At 44.0% G+C, this 20,134-nt stretch overlaps 4 non-coding genes across 4 annotated transcripts; 2 read left to right on the top strand and 2 right to left on the bottom strand.

Annotated features, from left to right (window-relative positions):
• Positions 1 to 8,717: 8,717 nt before the first annotated feature.
• Positions 8,718 to 8,790, bottom strand: TRNAF-GAA (transfer RNA phenylalanine (anticodon GAA)). Its single transcript has one exon. It is a non-coding gene; the product is annotated as a tRNA-Phe (tRNA).
• Positions 8,791 to 9,455: 665 nt separating this feature from the next.
• Positions 9,456 to 9,527, top strand: TRNAE-CUC (transfer RNA glutamic acid (anticodon CUC)). Its single transcript has one exon. It is a non-coding gene; the product is annotated as a tRNA-Glu (tRNA).
• Positions 9,528 to 18,753: 9,226 nt separating this feature from the next.
• TRNAF-GAA (transfer RNA phenylalanine (anticodon GAA)) lies at positions 18,754 to 18,826 on the bottom strand. Its single transcript has one exon. It is a non-coding gene; the product is annotated as a tRNA-Phe (tRNA).
• A 665-nt stretch (positions 18,827 to 19,491) lies between these two features.
• Positions 19,492 to 19,563, top strand: TRNAE-CUC (transfer RNA glutamic acid (anticodon CUC)). Its single transcript has one exon. It is a non-coding gene; the product is annotated as a tRNA-Glu (tRNA).
• Positions 19,564 to 20,134: the final 571 nt, after the last annotated feature.

Here is a 20,134-nt window from a genome sequence, read left to right as displayed (position 1 = left end):
AGTTACAAAAGAATACATGGATGTTTCGTATCCAGAGTCAGGTGGATGAGATGAGATGGGGACATGTTCATATTGTAACTGTACATTACTAAAAGAAGGCTTTTTTTCTATACAGATAAGGTGTTTTAAAAAAACATGCAATACACACTCACACACACAAATGCAAAACTGTAACTGTTTCATACGCTCATAATATACATTTTCTTTAACTGTGCACGCAATGTCTTGTATATAATGTATACCCTGTTCATGTATGTAACTGTACTTGTAACCATGTACTATTTGTTTTACTCTGTGCCCAGGACATACTTGAAAACGAGAGGTAACTCTCAATGTATTACTTCCTGGTAAAATATTTTATAAATAAATAAAATGCACACTCACACACACAAATGCAAAATGCACACACAAAAGCCAAAAAGATGGTACTGCAAACACTAATTAACACCAAAGGGATGTGCCTATTGCTAAAATATGAGCAGCAGCAGCAGCAGCAGCAGCGGCAGCACCCCTGTTATCTATGGATGGGACTGATACCCCCTGCAGACACAGGCACACACGCGCACACACGCGCACACACGCGCACACACGCGCACACACGCGCACACACGCACAGAGGGGTCTGTAGTGTGACAGGGCACGCCAGCTTCGCCACCAGGCACTCCTTCTTGAATTAAAATAAACCTATCTCCTTACCTCTTTGTGGATGCACCCTCTTTACCAACAAGAGGGACAGGACCAGCTCTCCTCAGCTTCCATTTACCCTTCCTTTCCTCTCTCACTTGAAAACTTTCTACCCCTGAGAGAGTGGGTGGGAGGGAGATAGAGCAAGAAACAGCGCCCCAAAACCTGTCCCATTAACAGCAGAAGCAGCACAGGCTTCTGTCCCTCTGCTCCTCTCCTCTCCTCTCCTCTCCTCTCACTCCATTCATTTGCATGGGAGGGAGGAGCCTCTCTCTCTCTCTCTCTCTCTCTCTCTCTCTCTCTCTCTCTCTCTCTCTCTCTCTCTCTCTCTCTCTCTCTCTCTCTCTCTCTCTCTCTCTCTCTCTCTCTCTCTCTCTCTCTCTCTCTCTCTCTCTCTCTCTCTCTCTCTCTCTCTCTCTCTTCACCTAGCAGCCAGTATATGTGATGATGTCACAATGCGTCTCTAACATCACAGACATATGCTGACATCATCACACAGGCTGACTGGCCATTAAGAGACAGAGAGGCAGATAGAGACACACTGACAAATGCATACACTGAAGGCACAGGCAGCATGCAGCTTCTGCACCATAAAAGTACATTTGAATCAAAAAGAATGATGATGTCTTTTAAGTGTGGCTCTATTGAAGTTTTGGGGTGTAAGTGTCAAGACAATCTTGGCAAAAAACGGAGGCATCATTTTCAACCATTTAATCAATATGTGCTTTTAGATGACACTATCCTACATTCTGCATGGATATAATAATAATAATATTATTAAAAATAATATTAATAATAATAATAATAGATACCATGGGAAAATAATAGGAGACATAGTGGGAATATTATCCAGTTTGTCACCATAAGGGGAATATACATAGCGCTTCACAGCAATAATACAAGTGACAAAACTGGAATATAATAAATATATGGCTAGGGATACAGTATCCTACAGTACATCTGTCATGGATATAATAATAAGAGACATCATGGGAAAATTATAGGAAACATAATGGTAAAAAGCGCTACAGACATAAAAGGAAAGATCCGGAAAAAGAGTTGCTGCTCCCCCGAAGAGCTTACAGTCTAAGTCTATACATAACAAGATACTATGTGTATCCATTTTGTGACCATTTCTGTCATCAGAAAATAGAAACAACATGCAGAACACATCCAACTTTGCTGCCATTTGCTCATTAAATATTTTGACCAACACCAGTCTGTGAACTGTTGATGTTTAATGCTATGGTCACAAGCACAGCAGTATCGCCAATAATGCAAGACGGTTTTTGCATTAAGTTACTGTTGACAGAAATGTCATTTTATTTCCCCCCATTGATTTTAGACTTGCGCAAACCCATCTCTTGCTAATTCAATTCCGAAAACAGAAAGGATAATGGAAGTGACTGTAAGAATTGTATTCATTGCGCATGTCAATTGAAATATTGCAAGAAGAGAATGCGCTAGTCGGGGAAAGTTATACATACACACCTACATACTTATGAACATAAATTGCTTCAATATCATTTCTCAGCCGACATTTTGGTTTTATTTGAACATTTGTAGTAATTATAATCATACTCAATCAATTTATTATATTATGATGATTTCCAGTCACCAGGACTCAGGACGAGATTGCCACGGCCATTGAGTACCGCCACCTACCCCATCACACAAACACACACACACACACACAAAATGTATATTGGTAACAATAATTTAAAAAGGGGGAATTAAAATGGCCGAAGTGGGCAATGTATAATTGTGTACAGATCCATAAACCGACCCCTGAGCATGTATATACTGTGACAAACGGCTTACTCCGGGGCTCCGCCGTCTGTCCGGGACTGTTAGAACACGGTCTTTTAGGGTAGGTTAAATGATGAGACGTCACGTACTGTTCCTTTAAACAGGCTATGCCTGGTTTATTCAGTCCCAGGCACTGAGACTGCCACAGTTTAAACAGAAAACAAAGCCAAACAAAAAGCTGCTCGTCTGAGCGATAACTTAAACTTAGATGTCCCTGACTCAGAATTGGAAGTGGCTTGTCCACTTCCACCAACAAAATAAGTACCTTTGCAGTCTTTAGACAAACTAACAGAATGAATGAAGCGATTTGGGAAAGAGGCTTTCTCACCCCTCTGCAGTTCAGCAGCCTTCCAGGCTCTTGGGCGGGGCTCAGAGGAAACAGGAAACAGGTCTTATATACCTGAACTCTAATCAGCATGACAGGTGACAGAAAACAGGCAGCAGACAAACTGTGGAATGGAGTGCCTGTACCACAAGGCTGCCCTGTTCAGCTTAGACAGGACAGAAACTGTTCAGTATCCTGGGAGCCCTGTATATGGAGTTTATTACCAACCCCTGGTTTCTGTCACATATCCTCCCCCCCAGCTCAGACCTCGAGGGGTGAGCGACCATGGATATTAGGGAGTGCATCCTTGACAACCCGTCGGCATTGCCATGTTTGTGCCCCGACCTGTGTTCCACAGAAAATTTAAAGGGCTGTAGGCTTAGGAACCACCTGGTCACCCTAGCGTTCTTCTCCCTATTTTGACACATCCAGGTAAGGGGTGCATGATCTGTGACCAATCGGAACTTTCTCCCCAACAGATAATACTTGAGTGTCTCTACAGCCCACTTTATTGCGAGACACTCTTTCTCGACTATGGAGTAATTTTTCTCCTGGGGATTTAGTTTCCTACTTAAATAAAGGATGGGGTGCTGCTCCCCTTGAGACTCCTGGGAGAGTACCGCCCCCAGCCCTACCTCAGATGCGTCGGTTTGGACTACGAACTCTTTGGAGAAGTCAGGTGTGACCAACACTGGTTGGGCACAGAGAGCTTCTTTCAGGCTTCTAAAGGCCTGTTCGGCTTCGGGGGACCACTTTACCATTAGCGGTCCTCTTGCTTTTGTGAGGTCGGTTAGTGGGGTTGCCTTAGTTGCAAAATTGGGAATAAACCTCCTATAGTAGCCAATTAACCCCAAAAAGGTCCTTACTTGTTTTTTTGTGACTGGCCTTGGCCAATTTTGTATCGCCTCTACTTTGAGTGTTTGTGGTTTGAGTAACCCTCTACCAATAGAATACCCCAGATACTTGGCCTCCTCCAGACCAATAGTGCATTTAGCGGGGTTAGCAGTTAGTCCAGCAGACCGAACTGCGTCGAGCACAGCTTGGACCTTTGGAAGGTGGGACTGCCAATCTTCACTATGGATTACCACATCATCCAGGTAGGCGGCAGCGTACCGAACATGTGGTTTTAAAATTTTATCCATCATTCTTTGGAATGTGGCGGGAGCTCCATGTAAGCCAAAAGGCAGCACCTTATATTGAAAGAGGCCGTCTGGGGTTGAGAAGGCTGTTTTTTCTTTTGCCCTTTCTGTGAGGGGAACCTGCCAGTACCCTTTTGTTAGGTCTAGGGTTGTGAGATATCGGGCTTTGCCCAGTCTCTCTACAAGTTCATCCACCCTGGGCATAGGATAAGTATCAAATTTTGACACCGCGTTTAGTTTCCGGTAGTCATTACAAAACCTTGTTGTACCGTCTGGCTTTGGGACTAAAATTATAGGGCTGTTCCACCCACTTTGGGATTCCTCAATTACGCCTAGTTTTAGCATTTTTTTAACCTCTAAACTTATAGCCTCTCTCTTGGCCTCTGGGATTCGGTACGGTTTAAGGTTAACTCGGACCCCCGGTTCAGAGACTATGTCATGTTTAATTACGTTAGTTTTACCTGGCTGTGTAGAGAAGATTTCTTTGTTCCTTCTCACTAAACTCTGGACCTCTCGTTTCTGATGCACGGACAGTGTTTCAGCTATGCTAACCTCTGGGTCAGTTTCTTGATTCTCTGACGGACCTGGGGGTACTAGGGTTAACAAGACCTCTCTATCTTTCCAGGGCTTGAGTAGGTTTATATGGTAAATTTGCTCAGGTTTCCTCCTACCTGGCTGCCTTACCCTATAATTTACTTCTCCCACTCTTTCCAAGACCTCATATGGCCCATGCCATTTAGCAAGGAATTTACTCTCCACGGTGGGAACCAGAACTAGTACCCTATCACCTGGAAAAAAAATTCTGACCCTAGCACCCTTATTATACGTATTCCTTTGTGCTTCTTGAGCTTTCTCCATGTGTTCCCTCACTATGGGTAGGACTGCAGCAATGCGGTCCTGCATTTGGGCAACATGCTCTATTACACTTCTGTAAGGGGTAACCTCGTGTTCCCAAGTTTCTTTGGCTATATCCAGTAAGCCCCTTGGATGTCGGCCATACAATAGTTCAAACGGGGAGAAGCCTGTGGATGACTGGGGAACTTCCCTAATGGCAAATAACAGGTATGGTAACAAACAGTCCCAGTTTTTCCCATCCTTATCGACCGCCCGGCGTAACATGCTCTTTAAGGTTTTATTGAACCTTTCCACTAAACCATCTGTTTGTGGATGATAGACTGAGGTTCTGAGATGCTTGATTTTTAGGAGTTTACATAGCTCTTTTGTTACTTGGGACATAAATGGTGTTCCCTGGTCAGATAAGATCTCTTTAGGAATTCCGACCCGGGAAAACAGAAGTACTAACTCTTTTGCTATGTTTTTAGCAGAGGTGCTACGTAGGGGAACTGCCTCCGGATATCGGGTAGCATAATCTAATATTACCAATATATGCTGATGTCCCCTAGCAGACTTTATTAGGGGTCCTACTAGATCCATAGCAATCCGGTCAAATGGTACCTCTATTATGGGAAGGGGTACCAATGGGCTGCGGTATGCTTTGAACGGGGCGGTGATCTGACATTCTGGGCATGAGGAACAATAGTTTGTAATTTCTGCCAGAACCCCAGGCCAATAAAAGCTTCGGAGAACCTTTTCTTTTGTCTTTTCCACCCCTAGGTGTCCCCCCAATGGATGACTATGTGCGAGGTGTAATACTACGTTACGGAATGTCCGTGGTACCAACAATTGTTTAGTTGTAACTGATTTTCTTTTATCAACCCGATATACTAGGTCGTTCTCTACCTCGAAGTAGGGGTAAGCAAGTGACCTATCTGGTTGGCCATGAGTACTATTCTGGTCCCGTATATTTCCCCTTGCTACCGCTAATGTGGGGTCCTCCCACTGGGCCTTCTTAAAACTCCCAGGACTGACCTCTAGGTCAGCGAGGGTCTTATCCTGTACTGGGGTGGTAAGTGCCTGATCAACATCTTGATTTGGGGTATTCCCTACCAAAGTAGTGATGGGGAAGGGAATTTCACAGCACTCCTCCTTTTCCCCCTTCTTATTTGGGCCCTCGTCAACCTCCATTTCTGAAAAAGGGAAAGGATTTGTTTCTTCTAACACTTCGTTATGGTCTGCTATTGAACTCTGGGCGCTATTCTGAGCTGGGGACCACATTTTTAGAAAATGGGGAAAGTCGGTCCCTATTAACACATCATGTGCCAGTTTGGGTACAACACCCACCTTGAAATCTAAAGAACCAAATTCTGTTTAAAAAAAAACATCAACAGTGGAATATTCATGATTATCCCCATGTATACAACAAATTGCCACTCTTTGTGAACTGTTTACCTGTTTCTTCTTAATGGGCAATAGGTATTCGGACACTAGTGTGACCATACTCCCAGAGTCAAGAAGTGCCCGAACCCTCTTACCATTAACCTTTACAAATGCCCACAGATGGTTATTCAAGGGGTCCTCTGGGCTAGGGCCCATACATTGGGACAACAGCGAATAAGGTTCCACGCTGTTGCATTGCATGGGCTCATCATTTAGTGGGCAGATTTTTGCTGTGTGGCCCCTCTCATGACAATTTACACATTTAGGTACATAGTCTGTGTCCCACTTAGAGCCTTTTCCCGGCTCCCCATGTTGGCTATTGCCCTTAGTGTGCGAACCACTGTTGCTGGTGCTGCGTGAAGGTGGTCGCCGCTCTTCAGCTCCCCTTAACCCCGGTACCCTTTTACCGTCTCTGGAAGAGTCCTGGAACCTCGGGTAGTGGGGTTGCTCCACGACTGTGGGTTGCGGGTGCTCTCCTGCTGCATTGTACCTTTCTACGAGGGCCACAAGCTCATCCGCATTGTGGGGGTCACTCCGACTGACCCAATGGCGTAAGGCAGAGGGAAGTTTCCTCAAGAACTGGTCCATGACCAACCGTTCCACGATGTGGCTTGCTGAGTTGATCTCGGGTTGTAGCCACTTCCGGGCGAGGTGGATGAGGTCATACATCTGGCTTCGGGTGGCTTTATCCATCGTGAAGGACCATGCGTGAAACCTTTGGGCGCGAACAGCCGTGGTTACGCCGAGGCGGGCGAGGATCTCGAACTTCAATTTTGCATAGACGTTAGCTTCGGCTGGCTCTAGATCAAAGTAAGCCTTCTGGGGTTCGCCGCTTAGGAAGGGTGCGATTAGACCAGCCCACTCAGCTTCTGGCCATCCCTCTCTCTGTGCCGTGCGTTCAAACGTGAGAAGATAGGCTTCCACATCATCCGAGGGTCCCATCTTCTGAAGGTAGTGGCTTGCCCTGGTCATTTTCGGAACTGGGGCTGCCGCTGCCAGTGGAAGGTTACTGATAGTCCCCCTCAGGATCTCGAGTTCCTGCTGTAAGCCCTGAGCGAACCGCTGTTGCTCCTCTCTCAGCAAGCGGTTTGTCTCTTGCTGGTTTGCATTCGCCTGTTGCAGGGCTTCATTCGCGTCTTTCTGGACAGCGACATTGCGTACCAGCGCACTCACCACGTCTTCCATCTTGTTTGGAGAGAGAGAAAAAAAAAAACCTTCTTTTTTTTTTTTTTTTTTTTTAAAGTTCTTTAACCCCCAGACCTTTCAGTGTTCTGCCCGCATTCTCCACCATATGTGACAAACGGCTTACTCCGGGGCTCCGCCGTCTGTCCGGGACTGTTAGAACACGGTCTTTTAGGGTAGGTTAAATGATGAGACGTCACGTACTGTTCCTTTAAACAGGCTATGCCTGGTTTATTCAGTCCCAGGCACTGAGACTGCCACAGTTTAAACAGAAAACAAAGCCAAACAAAAAGCTGCTCGTCTGAGCGATAACTTAAACTTAGATGTCCCTGACTCAGAGTTGGAAGTGGCTTGTCCACTTCCACCAACAAAATAAGTACCTTTGCAGTCTTTAGACAAACTAACAGAATGAATGAAGCGATTTGGGAAAGAGGCTTTCTCACCCCTCTGCAGTTCAGCAGCCTTCCAGGCTCTTGGGCGGGGCTCAGAGGAAACAGGAAACAGGTCTTATATACCTGAACTCTAATCAGCATGACAGGTGACAGAAAACAGGCAGCAGACAAACTGTGGAATGGAGTGCCTGTACCACGAGGCTGCCCTGTTCAGCTTAGACAGGACAGAAACTGTTCAGTATCCTGGGAGCCCTGTATATGGAGTTTATTACCAACCCCTGGTTTCTGTCACAATACCTATTTTGTATGAAAATTGAACAAAAGTTACAAAAGAATACATGGATGTTTCGTATCCAGAGTCAGGTGGATGAGATGAGATGGGGACATGTTCATATTGTAACTGTACATTACTAAAAGAAGGCTTTTTTTCTATACAGATAAGGTGTTTTAAAAAAACATGCAATACACACTCACACACACAAATGCAAAACTGTAACTGTTTCATACTCTCATAATATACATTTTCTTTAACTGTGCACGCAATGTCTTGTATATAATGTATACCCTGTTCATGTATGTAACTGTACTTGTAACCATGTACTATTTGTTTTACTCTGTGCCCAGGACATACTTGAAAACGAGAGGTAACTCTCAATGTATTACTTCCTGGTAAAATATTTTATAAATAAATAAAATGCACACTCACACACACAAATGCAAAATGCACACACAAAAGCCAAAAAGATGGTACTGCAATTCATTGCATTCATTCTTTGGTATCTCTTACAAAATGGTTGAACTGAATCAGAAGTCATATGGTGACAAATTGTTATTATTATTATTATTATTATGATTCTAAATAATGTAAAGGTTGCTCAATAAACCGCTGCTGGTATTGACAAAATCATCTGCCGAAACCCGGGATCGAACCAGGGACCTTTAGATCTTCAGTCTAACGCTCTCCCAACTGAGCTATTTCGGCTATGCATGATTTTTGGACAGGTGTCTGGAGCGGATCTGAAGCACAATGTTAGAGATAGGCCAGATAAGCTTCCTTGAAAAGGTGAATTTTCAGAGAGTCTGGGGGAATACAATATAAGACTTCATGGGAATAAGTGCAAACTGTAAACACTGTAAAATCTGGGGCATCCCTTCAATCTAGTACAATCTAGTATATATTATAATGCTTGAAACACTTTAAAATGTTGAATTTTTCCTTTTCTTGTTCACTGTATTGGCAAACGCAGCAAGGTAAACAAAAGAGAGTATTTGCTACAATCAATAGCACTAACAGGCTTCAGTGAAGTCATCATATCAATCAGTGATCTCATGTAAAAGTAGAATGTCTGGAAGGCCTGGCCCTACTGACTACACACCAAAAAAATTGGAGAATGCGGGCATCGATCCCGCTACCTCTTACATGCAAAGCAAGCGCTCTACCATGTGAGCTAATTCCCCTCTTACATGAACGTGCGTCAGTGCTGGCTGCTTCACTTTCTGCAGGGCAAATCTGTCTGGGAACTTGCACTGCTGAATCCCAGTTATCAGACACAGCTGAATGTCCAGGGCTGTGGATGATTGGGTGAGAAGGAGAGTTGAATCATCGGAGCCCAGTAAGTAGACCCTTTGTCGCCATACTAGGCATCTTCCCTGGTTGTCTAGTGGTTAGGATTCGGCGCTCTCACCGCCGCGGCCCGGGTTCGATTCCCGGTCAGGGAAAGAAAGCTGATTCTTTTTTTGTTCATATCTTAAGTTACTGTTGACAGAAATGTCATTTTATTTCCCCCCATTGATTTTAGACTTGCGCAAACCCATCTCTTGCTAATTCAATTCCGAAAACAGAAAGGATAATGGAAGTGACTGTAAGAATTGTATTCATTGCGCATGTCAATTGAAATATTGCAAGAAGAGAATGCGCTAGTCGGGGAAAGTTATACATACACACCTACATACTTATGAACATAAATTGCTTCAATATCATTTCTTAGCCGACATTTTGGTTTTATTTGAACATTTGTAGTAATTATAATCATACTCAATCAATTTATTATATTATGATGATTTCCAGTCACCAGGACTCAGGACGAGATTGCCACGGCCATTGAGTACCGCCACCTACCCCATCACACAAACACACACACACACACACACACACACACACAAAATGTATATTGGTAACAATAATTTAAAAAGGGGGAATTAAAATGGCCGAAGTGGGCAATGTATAATTGTGTACAGATCCATAAACCGACCCCTGAGCATGTATATACCTATAAGCATGTACAGTGTTGTTTGTTACAGCGGTTTCCAAATTATTTCCATTTGAAAGATTTCATTTTTCTGAAATGGAGCAAGCAAATTGTATGAAAATTGAACAAAAGTTACAAAAGAATACATGGATGTTTCGTATCCAGAGTCAGGTGGATGAGATGAGATGGGGACATGTTCATATTGTAACTGTACATTACTAAAAGAAGGCTTTTTTTCTATACAGATAAGGTGTTTTAAAAAAACATGCAATACACACTCACACACACAAATGCAAAACTGTAACTGTTTCATACGCTCATAATATACATTTTCTTTAACTGTGCACGCAATGTCTTGTATATAATGTATACCCTGTTCATTTATGTAACTGTACTTGTAACCATGCACTATTTGTTTTACTCTGTGCCCAGGACATACTTGAAAACGAGAGGTAACTCTCAATGTATTACTTCCTGGTAAAATATTTTATAAATAAATAAAATGCACACTCACACACACAAATGCAAAATGCACACACAAAAGCCAAAAAGATGGTACTGCAAACACTAATTAACACCAAAGGGATGTGCCTATTGCTAAAATATGAGCAGCAGCAGCACCCCTGTTATCTATGGATGGGACTGATACCCCCTGCAGACACAGGCACACACACGCGCACACACGCGCACACACGCGCACACACGCACAGAGGGGTCTGTAGTGTGACAGGGCACGCCAGCTTCGCCACCAGGCACTCCTTCTTGAATTAAAATAAACCTATCTCCTTACCTCTTTGTGGATGCACCCTCTTTACCAACAAGAGGGACAGGACCAGCTCTCCTCAGCTTCCATTTACCCTTCCTTTCCTCTCTCACTTGAAAACTTTCTACCCCTGAGAGAGTGGGTGGGAGGGAGATAGAGCAAGAAACAGCGCCCCAAAACCTGTCCCATTAACAGCAGAAGCAGCACAGGCTTCTGTCCCTCTGCTCCTCTCCTCTCCTCTCACTCCATTCATTTGCATGGGAGGGAGGAGCCACTCTCTCTCTCTCTCTCTCTCTCTCTCTCTCTCTCTCTCTCTCTCTCTCTCCACCTAGCAGCCAGTATATGTGATGATGTCACAATGCGTCTCTAACATCACAGACATATGCTGACATCATCACACAGGCTGACTGGCCATTAAGAGACAGAGAGGCAGATAGAGACACACTGACAAATGCATACACTGAAGGCACAGGCAGCATGCAGCTTCTGCACCATAAAAGTACATTTGAATCAAAAAGAATGATGATGTCTTTTAAGTGTGGCTCTATTGAAGTTTTGGGGTGTAAGTGTCAAGACAATCTTGGCAAAAAACGGAGGCATCATTTTCAACCATTTAATCAATATGTGCTTTTAGATGACACTATCCTACATTCTGCATGGATATAATAATAATAATATTATTAATATTAATAATAATAATAATAATAGATACCATGGGAAAATAATAGGAGACATAGTGGGAATATTATCCAGTTTGTCACCATAAGGGGAATATACATAGCGCTTCACAGCAATAATACAAGTGACAAAACTGGAATATAATAAATATATGGCTAGGGATACAGTATCCTACAGTACATCTGTCATGGATATAATAATAAGAGACATCATGGGAAAATTATAGGAAACATAATGGTAAAAAGCGCTACAGACATAAAAGGAAAGATCCGGAAAAAGAGTTGCTGCTCCCCCGAAGAGCTTACAGTCTAAGTCTATACATAACAAGATACTATGTGTATCCATTTTGTGACCATTTCTGTCATCAGAAAATAGAAACAACATGCAGAACACATCCAACTTTGCTGCCATTTGCTCATTAAATATTTTGACCAACACCAGTCTGTGAACTGTTGATGTTTAATGCTATGGTCACAAGCACAGCAGTATCGCCAATAATGCAAGACGGTTTTTGCATTAAGTTACTGTTGACAGAAATGTCATTTTATTTCCCCCCATTGATTTTAGACTTGCGCAAACCCATCTCTTGCTAATTCAATTCCGAAAACAGAAAGGATAATGGAAGTGACTGTAAGAATTGTATTCATTGCGCATGTCAATTGAAATATTGCAAGAAGAGAATGCGCTAGTCGGGGAAAGTTATACATACACACCTACATACTTATGAACATAAATTGCTTCAATATCATTTCTCAGCCGACATTTTGGTTTTATTTGAACATTTGTAGTAATTATAATCATACTCAATCAATTTATTATATTATGATGATTTCCAGTCACCAGGACTCAGGACGAGATTGCCACGGCCATTGAGTACCGCCACCTACCCCATCACACAAACACACACACACACACACAAAATGTATATTGGTAACAATAATTTAAAAAGGGGGAATTAAAATGGCCGAAGTGGGCAATGTATAATTGTGTACAGATCCATAAACCGACCCCTGAGCATGTATATACTGTGACAAACGGCTTACTCCGGGGCTCCGCCGTCTGTCCGGGACTGTTAGAACACGGTCTTTTAGGGTAGGTTAAATGATGAGACGTCACGTACTGTTCCTTTAAACAGGCTATGCCTGGTTTATTCAGTCCCAGGCACTGAGACTGCCACAGTTTAAACAGAAAACAAAGCCAAACAAAAAGCTGCTCGTCTGAGCGATAACTTAAACTTAGATGTCCCTGACTCAGAATTGGAAGTGGCTTGTCCACTTCCACCAACAAAATAAGTACCTTTGCAGTCTTTAGACAAACTAACAGAATGAATGAAGCGATTTGGGAAAGAGGCTTTCTCACCCCTCTGCAGTTCAGCAGCCTTCCAGGCTCTTGGGCGGGGCTCAGAGGAAACAGGAAACAGGTCTTATATACCTGAACTCTAATCAGCATGACAGGTGACAGAAAACAGGCAGCAGACAAACTGTGGAATGGAGTGCCTGTACCACGAGGCTGCCCTGTTCAGCTTAGACAGGACAGAAACTGTTCAGTATCCTGGGAGCCCTGTATATGGAGTTTATTACCAACCCCTGGTTTCTGTCACATATCCTCCCCCCCAGCTCAGACCTCGAGGGGTGAGCGACCATGGATATTAGGGAGTGCATCCTTGACAACCCGTCGGCATTGCCATGTTTGTGCCCCGACCTGTGTTCCACAGAAAATTTAAAGGGCTGTAGGCTTAGGAACCACCTGGTCACCCTAGTGTTCTTCTCCCTATTTTGACACATCCAGGTAAGGGGTGCATGATCTGTGACCAATCGGAACTTTCTCCCCAACAGATAATACTTGAGTGTCTCTACAGCCCACTTTATTGCGAGACACTCTTTCTCGACTATGGAGTAATTTTTCTCCTGGGGATTTAGTTTCCTACTTAAATAAAGGATGGGGTGCTGCTCCCCTTGAGACTCCTGGGAGAGTACCGCCCCCAGCCCTACCTCAGATGCGTCGGTTTGGACTACGAACTCTTTGGAGAAGTCAGGTGTGACCAACACTGGTTGGGCACAGAGAGCTTCTTTCAGGCTTCTAAAGGCCTGTTCGGCTTCGGGGGACCACTTTACCATTAGCGGTCCTCTTGCTTTTGTGAGGTCGGTTAGTGGGGTTGCCTTAGTTGCAAAATTGGGAATAAACCTCCTATAGTAGCCAATTAACCCCAAAAAGGTCCTTACTTGTTTTTTTGTGACTGGCCTTGGCCAATTTTGTATCGCCTCTACTTTGAGTGTTTGTGGTTTGAGTAACCCTCTACCAATAGAATACCCCAGATACTTGGCCTCCTCCAGACCAATAGTGCATTTAGCGGGGTTAGCAGTTAGTCCAGCAGACCGAACTGCGTCGAGCACAGCTTGGACCTTTGGAAGGTGGGACTGCCAATCTTCACTATGGATTACCACATCATCCAGGTAGGCGGCAGCGTACCGAACATGTGGTTTTAAAATTTTATCCATCATTCTTTGGAATGTGGCGGGAGCTCCATGTAAGCCAAAAGGCAGCACCTTATATTGAAAGAGGCCGTCTGGGGTTGAGAAGGCTGTTTTTTCTTTTGCCCTTTCTGTGAGGGGAACCTGCCAGTACCCTTTTGTTAGGTCTAGGGTTGTGAGATATCGGGCTTTGCCCAGTCTCTCTACAAGTTCATCCACCCTGGGCATAGGATAAGTATCAAATTTTGACACCGCGTTTAGTTTCCGGTAGTCATTACAAAACCTTGTTGTACCGTCTGGCTTTGGGACTAAAATTATAGGGCTGTTCCACCCACTTTGGGATTCCTCAATTACGCCTAGTTTTAGCATTTTTTTAACCTCTAAACTTATAGCCTCTCTCTTGGCCTCTGGGATTCGGTACGGTTTAAGGTTAACTCGGACCCCCGGTTCAGAGACTATGTCATGTTTAATTACGTTAGTTTTACCTGGCTGTGTAGAGAAGATTTCTTTGTTCCTTCTCACTAAACTCTGGACCTCTCGTTTCTGATGCACGGACAGTGTTTCAGCTATGCTAACCTCTGGGTCAGTTTCTTGATTCTCTGACGGACCTGGGGGTACTAGGGTTAACAAGACCTCTCTATCTTTCCAGGGCTTGAGTAGGTTTATATGGTAAATTTGCTCAGGTTTCCTCCTACCTGGCTGCCTTACCCTATAATTTACTTCTCCCACTCTTTCCAAGACCTCATATGGCCCATGCCATTTAGCAAGGAATTTACTCTCCACGGTGGGAACCAGAACTAGTACCCTATCACCTGGAAAAAAAATTCTGACCCTAGCACCCTTATTATACGTATTCCTTTGTGCTTCTTGAGCTTTCTCCATGTGTTCCCTCACTATGGGTAGGACTGCAGCAATGCGGTCCTGCATTTGGGCAACATGCTCTATTACACTTCTGTAAGGGGTAACCTCGTGTTCCCAAGTTTCTTTGGCTATATCCAGTAAGCCCCTTGGATGTCGGCCATACAATAGTTCAAACGGGGAGAAGCCTGTGGATGACTGGGGAACTTCCCTAATGGCAAATAACAGGTATGGTAACAAACAGTCCCAGTTTTTCCCATCCTTATCGACCGCCCGGCGTAACATGCTCTTTAAGGTTTTATTGAACCTTTCCACTAAACCATCTGTTTGTGGATGATAGACTGAGGTTCTGAGATGCTTGATTTTTAGGAGTTTACATAGCTCTTTTGTTACTTGGGACATAAATGGTGTTCCCTGGTCAGATAAGATCTCTTTAGGAATTCCGACCCGGGAAAACAGAAGTACTAACTCTTTTGCTATGTTTTTAGCAGAGGTGCTACGTAGGGGAACTGCCTCCGGATATCGGGTAGCATAATCTAATATTACCAATATATGCTGATGTCCCCTAGCAGACTTTATTAGGGGTCCTACTAGATCCATAGCAATCCGGTCAAATGGTACCTCTATTATGGGAAGGGGTACCAATGGGCTGCAGTATGCTTTGAACGGGGCGGTGATCTGACATTCTGGGCATGAGGAACAATAGTTTGTAATTTCTGCCAGAACCCCAGCCCAATAAAAGCTTCGGAGAACCTTTTCTTTTGTCTTTTCCACCCCTAGGTGTCCCCCCAATGGATGACTATGTGCGAGGTGTAATACTACGTTACGGAATGTCCGTGGTACCAACAATTGTTTAGTTGTAACTGATTTTCTTTTATCAACCCGATATACTAGGTCGTTCTCTACCTCGAAGTAGGGGTAAGCAAGTGACCTATCTGGTTGGCCATGAGTACTATTCTGGTCCCGTATATTTCCCCTTGCTACCGCTAATGTGGGGTCCTCCCACTGGGCCTTCTTAAAACTCCCAGGACTGACCTCTAGGTCAGCGAGGGTCTTATCCTGTACTGGGGTGGTAAGTGCCTGATCAACATCTTGATTTGGGGTATTCCCTACCAAAGTAGTGATGGGGAAGGGAATTTCACAGCACTCCTCCTTTTCCCCCTTCTTATTTGGGCCCTCGTCAACCTCCATTTCTGAAAAAGGGAAAGGATTTGTTTCTTCTAACACTTCGTTATGGTCTGCTATTGAACTCTGGGCGCTATTCTGAGCTGGGGACCACATTTTTAGAAAATGGGGAAAGTCGGTCCCTATTAACACATCATGTGCCAGTTTGGGTACAACACCCACCTTGAAATCTAAAGAACCAAATTCTGTTTAAAAAAAAACATCAACAGTGGAATATTCATGATTATCCCCATGTATACAACAAATTGCCACTCTTTGTGAACTGTTTACCTGTTTCTTCTTAATGGGCAATAGGTATTCGGACACTAGTGTGACCATACTCCCAGAGTCAAGAAGTGCCCGAACCCTCTTACCATTAACCTTTACAAATGCCCACAGATGGTTATTCAAGGGGTCCTCTGGGCTAGGGCCCATACATTGGGACAACAGCGAATAAGGTTCCACGCTGTTGCATTGCATGGGCTCATCATTTAGTGGGCAGATTTTTGCTGTGTGGCCCCTCTCATGACAATTTACACATTTAGGTACATAGTCTGTGTCCCACTTAGAGCCTTTTCCCGGCTCCCCATGTTGGCTATTGCCCTTAGTGTGCGAACCACTGTTGCTGGTGCTGCGTGAAGGTGGTCGCCGCTCTTCAGCTCCCCTTAACCCCGGTACCCTTTTACCGTCTCTGGAAGAGTCCTGGAACCTCGGGTAGTGGGGTTGCTCCACGACTGTGGGTTGCGGGTGCTCTCCTGCTGCATTGTACCTTTCTACGAGGGCCACAAGCTCATCCGCATTGTGGGGGTCACTCCGACTGACCCAATGGCGTAAGGCAGAGGGAAGTTTCCTCAAGAACTGGTCCATGACCAACCGTTCCACGATGTGGCTTGCTGAGTTGATCTCGGGTTGTAGCCACTTCCGGGCGAGGTGGATGAGGTCATACATCTGGCTTCGGGTGGCTTTATCCATCGTGAAGGACCATGCGTGAAACCTTTGGGCGCGAACAGCCGTGGTTACGCCGAGGCGGGCGAGGATCTCGAACTTCAATTTTGCATAGACGTTAGCTTCGGCTGGCTCTAGATCAAAGTAAGCCTTCTGGGGTTCGCCGCTTAGGAAGGGTGCGATTAGACCAGCCCACTCAGCTTCTGGCCATCCCTCTCTCTGTGCCGTGCGTTCAAACGTGAGAAGATAGGCTTCCACATCATCCGAGGGTCCCATCTTCTGAAGGTAGTGGCTTGCCCTGGTCATTTTCGGAACTGGGGCTGCCGCTGCCAGTGGAAGGTTACTGATAGTCCCCCTCAGGATCTCGAGTTCCTGCTGTAAGCCCTGAGCGAACCGCTGTTGCTCCTCTCTCAGCAAGCGGTTTGTCTCTTGCTGGTTTGCATTCGCCTGTTGCAGGGCTTCATTCGCGTCTTTCTGGACAGCGACATTGCATACCAGCGCACTCACCACGTCTTCCATCTTGTTTGGAGAGAGAGGAAAAAAAAAACCTTCTTTTTTTTTTTTTTTTTTTTTAAAGTTCTTTAACCCCCAGACCTTTCAGTGTTCTGCCCGCATTCTCCACCATATGTGACAAACGGCTTACTCCGGGGCTCCGCCGTCTGTCCGGGACTGTTAGAACACGGTCTTTTAGGGTAGGTTAAATGATGAGACGTCACGTACTGTTCCTTTAAACAGGCTATGCCTGGTTTATTCAGTCCCAGGCACTGAGACTGCCACAGTTTAAACAGAAAACAAAGCCAAACAAAAAGCTGCTCGTCTGAGCGATAACTTAAACTTAGATGTCCCTGACTCAGAGTTGGAAGTGGCTTGTCCACTTCCACCAACAAAATAAGTACCTTTGCAGTCTTTAGACAAACTAACAGAATGAATGAAGCGATTTGGGAAAGAGGCTTTCTCACCCCTCTGCAGTTCAGCAGCCTTCCAGGCTCTTGGGCGGGGCTCAGAGGAAACAGGAAACAGGTCTTATATACCTGAACTCTAATCAGCATGACAGGTGACAGAAAACAGGCAGCAGACAAACTGTGGAATGGAGTGCCTGTACCACGAGGCTGCCCTGTTCAGCTTAGACAGGACAGAAACTGTTCAGTATCCTGGGAGCCCTGTATATGGAGTTTATTACCAACCCCTGGTTTCTGTCACAATACCTATTTTGTATGAAAATTGAACAAAAGTTACAAAAGAATACATGGATGTTTCGTATCCAGAGTCAGGTGGATGAGATGAGATGGGGACATGTTCATATTGTAACTGTACATTACTAAAAGAAGGCTTTTTTTCTATACAGATAAGGTGTTTTAAAAAAACATGCAATACACACTCACACACACAAATGCAAAACTGTAACTGTTTCATACGCTCATAATATACATTTTCTTTAACTGTGCACGCAATGTCTTGTATATAATGTATACCCTGTTCATGTATGTAACTGTACTTGTAACCATGTACTATTTGTTTTACTCTGTGCCCAGGACATACTTGAAAACGAGAGGTAACTCTCAATGTATTACTTCCTGGTAAAATATTTTATAAATAAATAAAATGCACACTCACACACACAAATGCAAAATGCACACACAAAAGCCAAAAAGATGGTACTGCAATTCATTGCATTCATTCTTTGGTATCTCTTACAAAATGGTTGAACTGAATCAGAAGTCATATGGTGACAAATTGTTATTATTATTATTATTATTATGATTCTAAATAATGTAAAGGTTGCTCAATAAACCGCTGCTGGTATTGACAAAATCATCTGCCGAAACCCGGGATCGAACCAGGGACCTTTAGATCTTCAGTCTAACGCTCTCCCAACTGAGCTATTTCGGCTATGCATGATTTTTGGACAGGTGTCTGGAGCGGATCTGAAGCACAATGTTAGAGATAGGCCAGATAAGCTTCCTTGAAAAGGTGAATTTTCAGAGAGTCTGGGGGAATACAATATAAGACTTCATGGGAATAAGTGCAAACTGTAAACACTGTAAAATCTGGGGCATCCCTTCAATCTAGTACAATCTAGTATATATTATAATGCTTGAAACACTTTAAAATGTTGAATTTTTCCTTTTCTTGTTCACTGTATTGGCAAACGCAGCAAGGTAAACAAAAGAGAGTATTTGCTACAATCAATAGCACTAACAGGCTTCAGTGAAGTCATCATATCAATCAGTGATCTCATGTAAAAGTAGAATGTCTGGAAGGCCTGGCCCTACTGACTACACACCAAAAAACTTGGAGAATGCGGGCATCGATCCCGCTACCTCTTACATGCAAAGCAAGCGCTCTACCATGTGAGCTAATTCCCCTCTTACATGAAAGTGTGTCAGTGCGGGCTGCTTCACTTTCTGCAGGGCAAATCTGTCTGGGAACTTGCACTGCTGAATCCCAGTTATCAGACACAGCTGAATGTCCAGGGCTGTGGATGATTGGGTGAGAAGGAGAGTTGAATCATCGGAGCCCAGTAAGTAGACCCTTTGTCGCCATACTAGGCATCTTCCCTGGTTGTCTAGTGGTTAGGATTCGGCGCTCTCACCGCCGCGGCCCGGGTTCGATTCCCGGTCAGAGAAAGAAAGCTGATTCTTTTTTTGTTCATATCTTAAGTTACTGTTGACAGAAATGTCATTTTATTTCCCCCCATTGATTTTAGACTTGCGCAAACCCATCTCTTGCTAATTCAATTCCGAAAACAGAAAGGATAATGGAAGTGACTGTAAGAATTGTATTCATTGCGCATGTCAATTGAAATATTGCAAGAAGAGAATGCGCTAGTCGGGGAAAGTTATACATACACACCTACATACTTATGAACATAAATTGCTTCAATATCATTTCTTAGCCGACATTTTGGTTTTATTTGAACATTTGTAGTAATTATAATCATACTCAATCAATTTATTATATTATGATGATTTCCAGTCACCAGGACTCAGGACGAGATTGCCACGGCCATTGAGTACCGCCACCTACCCCATCACACAAACACACACACACACACACACACAAAATGTATATTGGTAACAATAATTTAAAAAGGGGGAATTAAAATGGCCGAAGTGGGCAATGTATAATTGTGTACAGATCCATAAACCGACCCCTGAGCATGTATATACCTATAAGCATGTACAGTGTTGTTTGTTA

The sequence above is a fragment of the Ascaphus truei genome, unplaced genomic scaffold (assembly GCF_040206685.1).
Source record: "Ascaphus truei isolate aAscTru1 unplaced genomic scaffold, aAscTru1.hap1 HAP1_SCAFFOLD_1073, whole genome shotgun sequence".
In the NCBI taxonomy this organism is placed as follows: domain Eukaryota; kingdom Metazoa; phylum Chordata; class Amphibia; order Anura; family Ascaphidae; genus Ascaphus; species Ascaphus truei.
This window is presented reverse-complemented; position numbering and strand designations above follow the sequence as displayed.